The sequence below is a fragment of the Sciurus carolinensis genome, chromosome 7 (assembly GCF_902686445.1).
Source record: "Sciurus carolinensis chromosome 7, mSciCar1.2, whole genome shotgun sequence".
NCBI lineage: Eukaryota > Metazoa > Chordata > Mammalia > Rodentia > Sciuridae > Sciurus > Sciurus carolinensis.
This window is the reverse complement of record NC_062219.1, coordinates 41,042,340-41,054,405: the sequence shown is the minus strand read 5'-3', so window position 1 is coordinate 41,054,405 and position 12,066 is coordinate 41,042,340. Positions and strand designations below refer to the sequence as shown.

The following is a 12,066-nucleotide window of genomic DNA, read 5'->3' as shown; positions in this document are numbered from 1 at the left end:
AATATCCAGAAACAACTTCTATTAACATGTTGTTTTCTTTGCATCTAATTTTTGTATGTGTGTAAGTATATAAATGTTTTATTTGTTTTTGACAAATCATGATTACACTGCCCTTTTTTGTTTTTTTTTACTAGACAATATAAAATAAACAAGCTCTCATACCATTAGATATCCCTTCAAATATCACTTAAGTGACAGTGTGGAATGCCATTTCATGGCTGTATATAATTGACTCATAACATTTCCTAGTTTATGACACAACAGAAATTTTCTTAAATGCATCAGTAATCATTTCTTCAGGAGATATTCCTAAATGAGAATTGCTGGTACAAATAACACTCACTTTTATATTTTTTGAGTATATAATTTTAAAATTAATATGTTATTGAAAATTGTACATGAATGTAGTCTTGTTTTCTTATCTTTATAAATATAATCACTGGTATTTAAAATATGTGCAATCATATAAGAGAAAAATTGAGCTTCATTTGCAATTCATTGATTACTAGAGATGAACAGTTGATGCTTACTTTTCCTTCCTTTGCATTTCTTGTGGATTTTTTCCTTCACTTTGCTTTAAACCTACTTATTCACACACAAGCACACATACACAAAGATAACACTTTAACCTTTCTCTTGCAATTTTTGTTTCGATTATTTACATTTTCCTTTTATGGTATTTTTATGTACAGAATAAAATATAGCAATATTGTTACTCTTTTACTTTTTTTATAACATTGCTGCCATTGTATGCTTGAAAGTCCCTAATGAACAGTGGACATATCTGATTATCTTGACCACACTTGACCCATGGAAAACTAAGTTCAGAGGTAATTCAGAGATTGCCTAAAACAACCATTTCATGGTACATTTAAGAAAACTGAAAGCTAACTAAAAAATTAAGGTGACTTTCATATCATTCTTGTGAAGCAAATTATTGGATACTAAAGAGGAAAAAAAAGTTTCATCAAACCATTTTTTGCCCAAAGCATAATATATCATGTTTTCAGATATATTTAGTATAGACCACATTATCCATAATAATAATTGCAAATCAAGGGGAGAAAATTTTCATAAATCACACTCTAATACACAAAATTACATTTTTTCAACTTCACCATCTCTAAATTATAAAATAAATAAATAAATAAATTATAATATTTCTAAGTGTTAGATTTTACAGCAAATCAAAATCTCAAGTCTCTTTAACACATTCACCAAGTAAACTTCCCTTTGCTTAAAACTTAGTTGTAGTTAAAATGTAATAGATAATAATTAGAGGATTTTAGTCCTATAAATCTGGAAAAAATTCTTTATACTCCTCGAAAGCCTCAGAGGAATTAAAATGCTCCTTTCTCTCTTTCAGTCTCTTTCTCTGCTTTCACAATTCTTCCTTTTAGATATGCCTAACTTTCACAGGGAAGTGGTGGGGCAAAAAAGATATATCCTTGTAGAGAGGAGATTGGAATTAACTTCTGACTCCTCCCCATATTACCTAAATGGATGGAATTTCACTGTTACACTACCTCTCTCAGTAAAAAGAATATCTGGGAACAGAAACTGGTTTAAGATTGAATTTGCAGGTTTGTGATGATGGAAAGAAAAATCATGCAAACCATTTGGTATATCTCCTGGTACATGGTAATTATTTGACAAATGGCAACACAGGAACTATTAAATGACATCATTATCATTATTACCATCATCATTACTATCGTCAGCACCACCAGCACTACCTCTGTGATTATGGTTCTGGCTCTGATTACTACTGCCATTATAAAGAAAGTCAAGAAGGACAGGATTAACATCAAAAGCAAAGGCAGAAGAACTGATCCTTCAATAGATGTGGGCATATGTTCCACTGAATAAGCACATACGCTAGGCCAAGGCAGGTTTAGCAGGGAAAAGTGAATTCTAAAGCTCTCTCAGTATCCTTTCCAAACAATTAATTTATTTCTTGGAATATAAGAAAAGAGGAAAACACACTAATTTATTCATATCATTAGAGGTTGTTTTACCCCACTGGCAAAATAAAGAGAGATGATCTATGGCAAATAAAGTAATTTCATTATGGTACAAACATTATAAATATAAGCAAATTCTTTAAACTAGAAAAATAAAGTTTGAATCACCTGAACAAATGTATTCACAGATGCTTGTAGTATGAATTCACTTCATAAGATAATTTTTAGGTATTGGAAGGGGGAACAATTCTGTTTGCAAAATTAAGTTCTCCAGTTAATACTTACTCTTTTCATTTCTCTCGCCATAAAAGGCTACAATCCTCCTCTTTACAAAAACAAGGGACATATCACTCTAGAAGTACCACAGAAAAGAAAATCAAATGCATTCAAGAGTACATATTAGTAGGTAATAACAACTAAACACAACTCACTGTTTTTTAGATAACAGTGGCATATCTAAGTCCATATTTTCTAAAGATTGATAGAGTAATGAAGGACAACAGTGGTGAAAGAACTTAATTAAGATTTTTAAATCACTTTAGGTAGAAATTAAGAATAATGACAACAATTTTTGTTTTCCTGAAAAAACTGTGAGGAAACATATCCCAAGTCCATGAACTTGTTTGAGTGGAAATGATAAGCAAGATGGAGAAATACCCATAAAAAACAGACTTCACAGACTGTACTTGAGGTGGTGCTCAAAGAAGGAAAAGTTACAAGGAAATCATATCATATCCTCTCATTGATTTTTGTGCCAAATTCCCATCACTCCTAATGGCAGTTCTGAAAATGGATGAATGATAGGAGTGCTTTAAAATGAGATTTAAGACCCAAGTGGGGCTACAAGTGAATCAAACCTTCGGAATAATGATTTGCAGGAGAGTAAATGAATTATGAGTGTTTAGGAGTGGCCTGCCTGAAAATTGATATGTTGCTAATCTCCAGTTTTTATTACCTCTGGAAGGCTTTCTACTGCTAGTAAGTATAGAACTCCTGAAGAATGGTTTCTGCACTTGAGATTCACTTCAGTGAGTTGTGTATTAGGGCATCCGACAATGTCACACATACTTGCTAGGTGTCTTGAAAGTGGAAGTACAAGTTTACTAAGATTTGACCCAAATTAGCTGAAGCCTTGTCACACTCTTAAAGGTCGAATATTTTAAAAGAAAATATGACAGTAGAGAAAGGTGACCAAAGGGTAGCAGGTGAAGAGGGAGGGGAGAAGTGCTGGGGAGTGATACTGGCCAAATTTTATTGTTATATTATGTGCATGTGTGAACATGTAACAAGTTCCATTAGTATGTGCAATTATAATGCACCAATAAAAAACATAAAAAGAAACATGTATTTCTACACTTACTGTTTCCATTTTTGATTAGAAAAATGGGAAACTATAAATTCAGGAATTAATGCAAGTTCAGAGTTTAAACATACGAAATATATGTTTTTTACAGAACAGACATAATATGAATTTAAAATTTGAATTATTTTTATGATTCTGACAGGATGATTATGGTACAAATTTTAAGTAGATGAAAATAATAAAGCTAATACTAAATTACTTTCTAAATGTCTTTTTTATTTTTATTATTGCATTCATGTCCTTAAACTTTCCACTTAAAAATTAAGACTCAAAAACTGGTAAAAATATATTGGGTATACAACTGCAAAGCAATAAACAACTGGAAAGTAACCTGAAGGTTATTCTGCTTAAAGAAAATTTTATGTTGCCTTTGTTATAAAACATACTAAGTTGTACCTTTCATTTTCTATTCAGATTTACTGCAGAAGCCACACAGAGCCAAGAGAATAAAATTGAGGGGGAATAAATGGCCTTCTTTGACAGCTGGTCAAGATAAACGCAAAGAACAGAGTATGTAATCTGAGATTATTTAATGTTGAGAAGCACTTTAAAGATGACAAGCACTAGTTATTGATATGGCAGAAAAAATGAGAGGTAAATATTACTGAGCAATTTGACAGGGGCTACACTTCTTTAAAGCCAGCATTTCAGAAGTGGAACAGAAGAGTCAGGGTATATAACAGCACTTTCTATCCCTATTTTAAAGTTCTATTCCTTTTGATTCCATACAAATTATTTTGATTGCTAGACAGTCTGAATCAGGTTCAGGTTCAAAAGGAGAGGGGACCTGAACGAATGGCCACATGACTGCTCTAAAGCAAAATGAGCGGCTGCTTACCTAATGGTTTCAAAGACTGGCTTCACAGTCAGGTTACACACAGAAGAATAAATCATAAGCCTCCTGATAGAAGTCACTTAACCCCATCATGCCTTATTGATCAGATGAAGAACTTGCCAAGCTTACTTGCCCATTATTATTTCCACGGGACATCGGCAATGCAATCTCTTCCAGTATGCTCACAGAAGACACCTATATTCTAGAATTGTGTCAGTAAAATACCGTACCCTCATTACATGAAAGCATTAGTATGAATTTTGCATTTTGCTATGTGATTTGGTTTGTAAAATATTCTTACACTATATTCTCCTTCAAAATTTTAAGAGCAAAGGAGAGAAGTATGTCATATCAATGGCATTATAAATTGTACATTATTCCCAAACTATATTCAGAACTTAATTGCTAATAACATGTAAGAATGACCTTTGCAATATTTTGTTCCAGAAAACATTCATATAAATAAGGACTTTGTAGAAAGTCTATTGGAAAGAAGAAAGCCCATTTTAAACAACTTCATCAGTTCTAATGTTTGCAGAATGTCTATGTGTCATAAATAGAGAGAACTGTAAGGATCAAATTATATTTTTCTGTAATCATATATAAAAGAAATGAACAGATTTTCAGAGGCAAGATAAATCATGACAGTTTACAAAAATCATCTTTATCAAAATAATCATGTATTTCAATTAATGTAGAAATAATATATTTTAGAAGAATCTAGACTCTCTACATTTAAATAAACAACTATTAACTCTCAAGTAGGAACACTGTTTTCATCTCAAGTCAGAAACTAGTTCCCTGCCAATCTCAATGAAAGTCCTAATTTGCCAACTTTTCCCCCAGATTTTTAAAATATGATCATGATAATGAAATTTCAGAGGGCATTTTAGTCCTCTGAGATGAAGATATGTATACCTTTTTATTTCTAATATTATCCTGCACTCCTTCTTAACCACCCACTCTCTTCAATTTTGCGTGAATTAATTTTTCTAGTGACAGGTCTAGAAATTGAGCCACCCCCTAATCCCAAGCCCTAAGAATGTACCTATAACCCAAGCCTGACACATCCGCTTGTCCTTGACTTGAAGGAATGGGATAGTCAGTGGTCCCCACATTTTTCAGTGGAACAACTGAGAGGATTCTTTCTGCTGGAGCAGCCCTCCTGGTAGGATCCAGATGGGTCCATAGTAGTCTCTATTCCCCACTTGGACAGTGACCTGCAAGACAAAGACTGCCAGGATCCACAGACCACTTGGTGAGCTCAAGGAACCTCCGGTTCTTAGAACCAGGTGTACCTTCAGACCTACAGTTATTGGATGTACAGTTTCAATGCAATGATGACTACATAACTAGAATTTGGTATTTGAAGCACAAAGGTCAACTCTTTGATTATGTTTCCTTGATCTCTTAGCATAAATTCTATCCATAACCATGATACTTTTAGCAATTTTTTGATAAATATGATGAGTTGGATAAAATTGTTCTGACTTTTTTTATAGCCCTTTATTCCTCAATAAGGCTCGAGGTTGGGAGCAAGGCCTCTGTCTTTTCACAGTACTCACAGCCCAGCACTTTTTACACTGTAGGCCATAATAAATACTTGTTAAATATTAAAAACACCCTAAGTGTTGCTTGAGGAAATTAGCTCTAAAAAAAGTATCATGTTAACCTCAGTATTTCTACATATAGGAGAGTGTACAGTAGTACATAGTGGCTTCCAATCAGAGAAATAAGTGAAATAACAATAAGCATATTTTTATGATATATAAAATGTTGAGATACATAATCAATGAAAGTAAATATGTGTCTGTCAGGCCCATCTCCTAAGACTTGGGAATATTAGGTGGTCAAAATAATTAACAGAGGAAAAAGACTAATGAGGGTATTGGAGTGGAACTCAGTGGTGTAACACTTACTCAGCATGTGTGAACCTGGGTTTAATCCCCTGCCCTGCCAAAAAACAAACAAAAAAGGTAAAAGACTGATGAGGTAAAACAACAGCAGCAAAGATATGCAAAGTCTTTTCACTGAAAAGAAGGATGCTTTTATTAAATAATGTCAAACATTAAGCAGAGATGCTTCTTTCTAATGAGTGGATTAGAACTTATATCTCGGATGTTATTAAGATTTTAATTCCTCCAAGAGGTAACAGCTGGGAGTCGTTTCTCAAACCAAATCAGGCAGAGTAAATGTAAAGATGAATAAAAATGCTGATGATCAATTTACAAAAGTCTTAGTCTTCTTGGGATGCCATAACAAAGTACCACAGATTTAGACATACAGTCACATATTTTTTCAAAATTCTGGTGGCTAGAAGTCTGGGTGTCAGTGTGATTGGCTTATGCTAAGGGCTTTCTTCTTGGCTGGCAGATGGTTAACCTTCTCACTGCGTTCTAATATGGCAGGGTGAGCAAGCACTCTGGCTTTTATTCTGATAAAGGCACTAATTATATCATAAGGACCCTACTCTCACGACTTCACCTAAACATAATTACTTTTTCCTAAAGGACCACATCTCCAAACACTGTCATCACTGTGGGATTAGGACTTCGACATATGATTTGGGTGAGTGGTACCATTCAATTTATAGTATGCAGCTTTCTCTTTTCATTTTTAAAAATTTGTGGTAGAGACTATTAATACATGTTTAAGCATAAACATAGTAATTTTAATAGTTACATCTCTTTATTAATATAACAAATCATGACCAGAGACCCTTACTATCACTACAGTCCTAAGTAGTCCAAATCAAAATGTGAGTGGACCCTATATATAATGGAACATTTCTGAGATGAAAATTAATGGGTAGGACCAATGAGATGACCTTTTTGTGACAATTATTCTGACAGCTTCAAAAAGGCTCACTTTAGGAAAATAATCCATGCTCACTTCATGAATAGAGGAAGTCTCATACAAGAGGAGAAGCCATTCCAGGATATCTCCAACTTGGTGAGTTAGAAGTTTGAGGACAGAATCTATAAAACATCTCCCAAATTCTATGGATTCAGTTTCAGGGAAATAGTAATTTCTTAGCAACTATCATTTACATAGGATAAACATATAGTCCACAAACTGTATTCAGTTCTTTGGGAAAATTAATTTTCTAGTATTTTATGTCTAAGTTGACACATTCTCTTTCTCAGCAGAAGTTGCATAAATGAAACCTTTTACCTAGCCCCTGCAGTCCTCCTACTAAATTGTCTCATTGTCATTGAATTGCAAGCCCACTGAAACAAAAAAGCCTTGAATAATGACATGCTATTTCAGTTTGGAAAAAAATAATATTGAACTGAATGCTTCAAAATCATTAGCCTTCCCTGATCTGTTGGCTCTAAGGTGTGTTTTTCACTTTCACTTTCCTAAAGACATTTTCACAGAAATTGACTCTTCCTTAAGAATTAATCATCTCCTGTGGCTTTTAGCTCCATGGAATCACAATCATAGCATTGAGGTACACAATAGCTTCTACTTTACCTGCAGTAAGATTATGATATTCCCTCGGCAAAAGTATCAAACATAGTCATACTTTCTTCATATACATGTATTCAGTAATAACAATGAGGACTTTGTATAAAACTTCTACCTAAAACTGTACATATATTAAATGGTGAATTCCTCACATTGCCATAGGTCACTCTGAGGAAACACCAGGAAACACAAAAACAAAGACCTAAATATATTTCACATTCTATTTCTCTGGATGAGTTTATAGGCAAATGACTTGAAGCAATCTGATTAATACTTAAAAACAAAAGGAAATACAGCTGTGTTTTTTATTTATAAGAAAATTTCTATTCATTTTTTGGGAAAAAGGATTGATAAATAATTTAATATTTTTTTATCTGAATGTGTATGCATATTTTAGAATATATAACTAGCAAGAAGTTATAATTAACAAGAAGAGAATATGGAATATTCTGGCATATTCATTTGGAATATGCCAGAGGCTTCTGAAATAAGAATTATAATGTGATACACCTATTTTCATATTTTCATGCATCTTTATTTATCAAATATGAATATAATTGCAACATAAATTGACATTCTGTAGTTATTCTAGAATTCATGCTATTGCCATAATTGGAGTGACAATAGATCAATAAAATTATTTTATCTTGAATGAAATTAAATTATTTAACAATTTTATAAGGAAAATATACACTTAGAATTGGACACCATTGTAATAGAATTTTATTTTTGTGTATATGTTTTTTCACTGGAACCCAAATTTTTATTAAGCTATTTGAGAAGTTTGAAGCATATCAGAAGAGTCTAGCCCAAATCTACAACTTTCTGGATTGAGTACACATATCTAATGAAAAAAGAAATGTAGCCTGCAAATTTAAAGAGATTTCCTCTGTGTGTGTGTGTGTGTGTGTGTGTGTGTGTGTGTGTGTTTTAATCATTTTATCTATAGGGAAAAGCAAGCAGCTTCCTGTGCCTTTCAAAGTACTTTTAAATGAGCTTAAAGCTCCTTTATGCATTTATGAAAAGAACACTAAGGTATTCATGCCCATATTTCAAAAAAGCAAGCAATTAGGTAAACAAAAATAATACTTTACACAACACCTTTCTTCTAAGGAGCTCACAGAGTTTTAGAAACAGGTTGATAACGCTGCATGTCTAGAGAGTGGGAGAAATGTGCTACTGCTCTTGGATATGAAAGGAAACTGAAACAAAGCCGCTAAAGAGAACCAGTTTTCTGAAGTCTATTCATTATTGGCGTTTTCAAAGTATTATGCATAATCCTTAGTCCCCAACATTTTCATCCTCTGTTTGTCCAAACAGACTTAAAATAGTCTTAAATTTCATGTAAGGAAGAAATGCCATTCATTGGCAACAGATAAAAGGACTTTTCTCTGGGCGATTATAGTCCTGAAAACAAAACGATTTTACAAAGCAAAGATCTAAACAAAATGAGGAGTGATTGAACTTTTTCCATCTGGCCCCTTCATATCATTTAACTTTTCAGTTTTTACTAGGCAGAAGAACAATCGTTTTTCTGGGTGTTGTAAAGGTAAGTGGAAAACAGGTACATGTCTTCTAAGAGTCCTACTTGGTGCTTACTGTCAGGGGAACTCCATTTTGTATCATTGCTAGAGATTCAGAGAGAAAGTCTCTTTCCTCAGAGTGGTCAACTGCAAGTGCTGGAATATCAGTATCACACAGAAGAGTAAAATTCTTTAGCAAATCATTTCAAATAACTTTTAGAATAGGATCTTACTGGAGGTAAAAATGACAAACTCATATTTCCAACATTTAAATCATTCAGAGCAGTTATTTCTTTGGGGTGAGCATTTTTATAAGCTTTAGTTGACTAAGCTTATTCAAGCATTACAGCTGCATTAGTATCACCAAGTGATAGCCGATTCACTGAAATAAGCTTTATAAAACTGTGGTTGCCTCTTAGCACATGTTTTTAGAAACTACTGAGCAGCCTTCCCTTGAGTAATATAGCCCTATGGTTCTATACCGCAAGTTGTTTCCCATTTGAAGTCTGTTTCCATCTTAGAAGAATTAGGAGAAATGGAAAACAGTTCAGGGTTCGTTTTTACTTGCATAAAAAATCACTTTCCTCTTTAATTTTACAACAAAAGGGAAACACATTAAATATTCAAATTTGAATGTTAAATCTATTGGTTTATTATTACAGAAGGTTCTTCAAAGATAGCATCAATTCTTTTCCACATCTTACTCCTGATTAAATATGCCTCCTTTAAAAGACTCTACAGATCATAAAAATAGCCAGATCATAAAAGAAAGTTTTGCTAAGGCAGCTTTTATGAGAAAATCATAACAGATAATATCCTAGCACCCAAACTGATCATAATTATATTGCTTTATGCTATAGCATCTCTGCTCCAGGGAAATTAAAAATCATCACGTAGGCCAGATTTCTGTCTTCCTGGGAAAGTGTCATTTCAGAAAACACAGTGACTCAAAAAGAGCAGCTGAATAACAAAAGAAGGACGTCCTGTGAGTAGAGTTCACGAGAACTTCACCATGGGTAATGGTTGATTTGCCACTTGGCAAAAACATAAATACTATATTGGTCTTCTGGGCTGCCATGACAAAGAACCACAGACAGGTTACTTAAACAATGGAACTGGATGGCTGCATCATTCCAGAGGCCAAAAGTCTCAAATCAAGTTATAGATAGTATTACCTCTGAGGACTGTGGGGAAGAATTCCTTTTGATAAGGGCACTAGACATTTTGGATTAGAGAACATCTTAACTATCTATTTTAAACTTGATTATTTCAGTAAAAACCCTATACCCAAATAAGGTCACATTCTAAGGTCCTGAGAATTAGAACTTCAACATACAAATTCAGAAGGACACAATTAATTCCATGAAATATACCATATGAGCTCTTCAACATATCATAAAACTATCTTTAAAAAGATTAAGCTAAATTTATTCCCAGGCATTACCATTATTAACTTAAAATAATTAAATTGAAGAGTAAATTTATAATTCTGAAATTCCAAGTCTTCAATTCTGAAGACTGTTGAATCTTTCTAGTATTATTTAGATTGGTTAGATTAAAAAATGCATATTGTATAAATTTAAGTAAAGACATATATGGTATATGTACACATACACATGACATACGCAAACACAAAAGACTTGCAAGGCATGTGACATCCACATATTTTAATGAAACAGAATGACAGACTTCATAATAATTATAATTGTAGTTAAATAATTACATTAATTATTTAATGTAGTCACCTGTGCATATTATTCATTTTAATGGAATGAATTATTAGACATTTTAACAGATATTTAATAGTTAACTAATATTTAAATAATTTGATATTATTTAACTAATCTTACCCTTTATATCGTAGGAATCCTTAACCTATATTGGAAAGACCACATTTTTGCTAAAGAATCAATGTTTATGAATGTTATGATTTCAGAGAAAGTTTTGTAATAGACTATAACCTTTTTATGACTTATTTATGTCATTTTTAAAATGCTAAATTTAAATAGCTACAATAAAAAACTTTCCCCATAGGATATCCACTCTATGCATATCACAAAAAAGAAAAATTCTGTCTAATACTTAAGCAATGCCTAAAGCAGTAGCATCAGAAAGTAGAATGAAATCTTGGCTATAAAACATTTGACAATGTATCCTAAGAAAATTTACTCCACAAAATCCAGCACACTAAGGGGTAAGAAACAGCTAAAAGGATATAATCTGAAATACAAAAAAAAAGTAAAAAAATAAATAAGTATTCTAATGTATTTTTTTAGCTATTTGGGTAACATGTCTTCGATATTAAAAAAACCAAGCTTACTCAATTAGGAAATAAATTACATTCTCTAGCAAGAAGGTAGATAATTTAAACAAAAACAAGACAAATGAGGAAGCAAAATATGCCTAGAGGATGGTTCTAGCTGAGAACAGGCCTGGGTGACATGCAAATAGCACCAAGTTACATTATGAGAACTGGAGTTCCTCATGCATAAATGAGACAATTTTTGAACCCTTGGAATCCATAGTATCACTGAAAAAGAAAACATTTCCTAGTGTCCTGCAAATTGTTTCTCATGAAATTTAAATGGAGAAAAATCTATAAAATCTAAATCTTAATTATGCAAAACATCATTTTAATGAAATCACTTATTAATTTATTCCATTTTTCATTCCTACTTTTCATAGACCTTATGAATAAAAGTCATTTTAAAAGTTTATTATTCTGGTAGTGTCCCTATGAAGGAGGATTTTTATTATTCTTTATATGGCACTTCCTATAGTACATACTCCTCAAATTCTGCTACCGAAAGCAAGCTTAAATAGTGTATCAGACAAAATCAATTTGCCCTGCAGTGGATCCTGATGAAAGACTGAATAGCTTCTATGTTGCCTTCCCATAAAGAGACTTGG

The 12,066-nt window shown here is 32.7% G+C and overlaps 1 protein-coding gene across 1 annotated transcript in view; it reads right to left on the bottom strand.

The window, feature by feature from the left end:
• Trdn (triadin) overlaps nucleotides 1-12,066 on the bottom strand; it is a 122,559-nt gene that overhangs the window by 71,818 nt on the left and 38,675 nt on the right. The window lies entirely within an intron of this gene.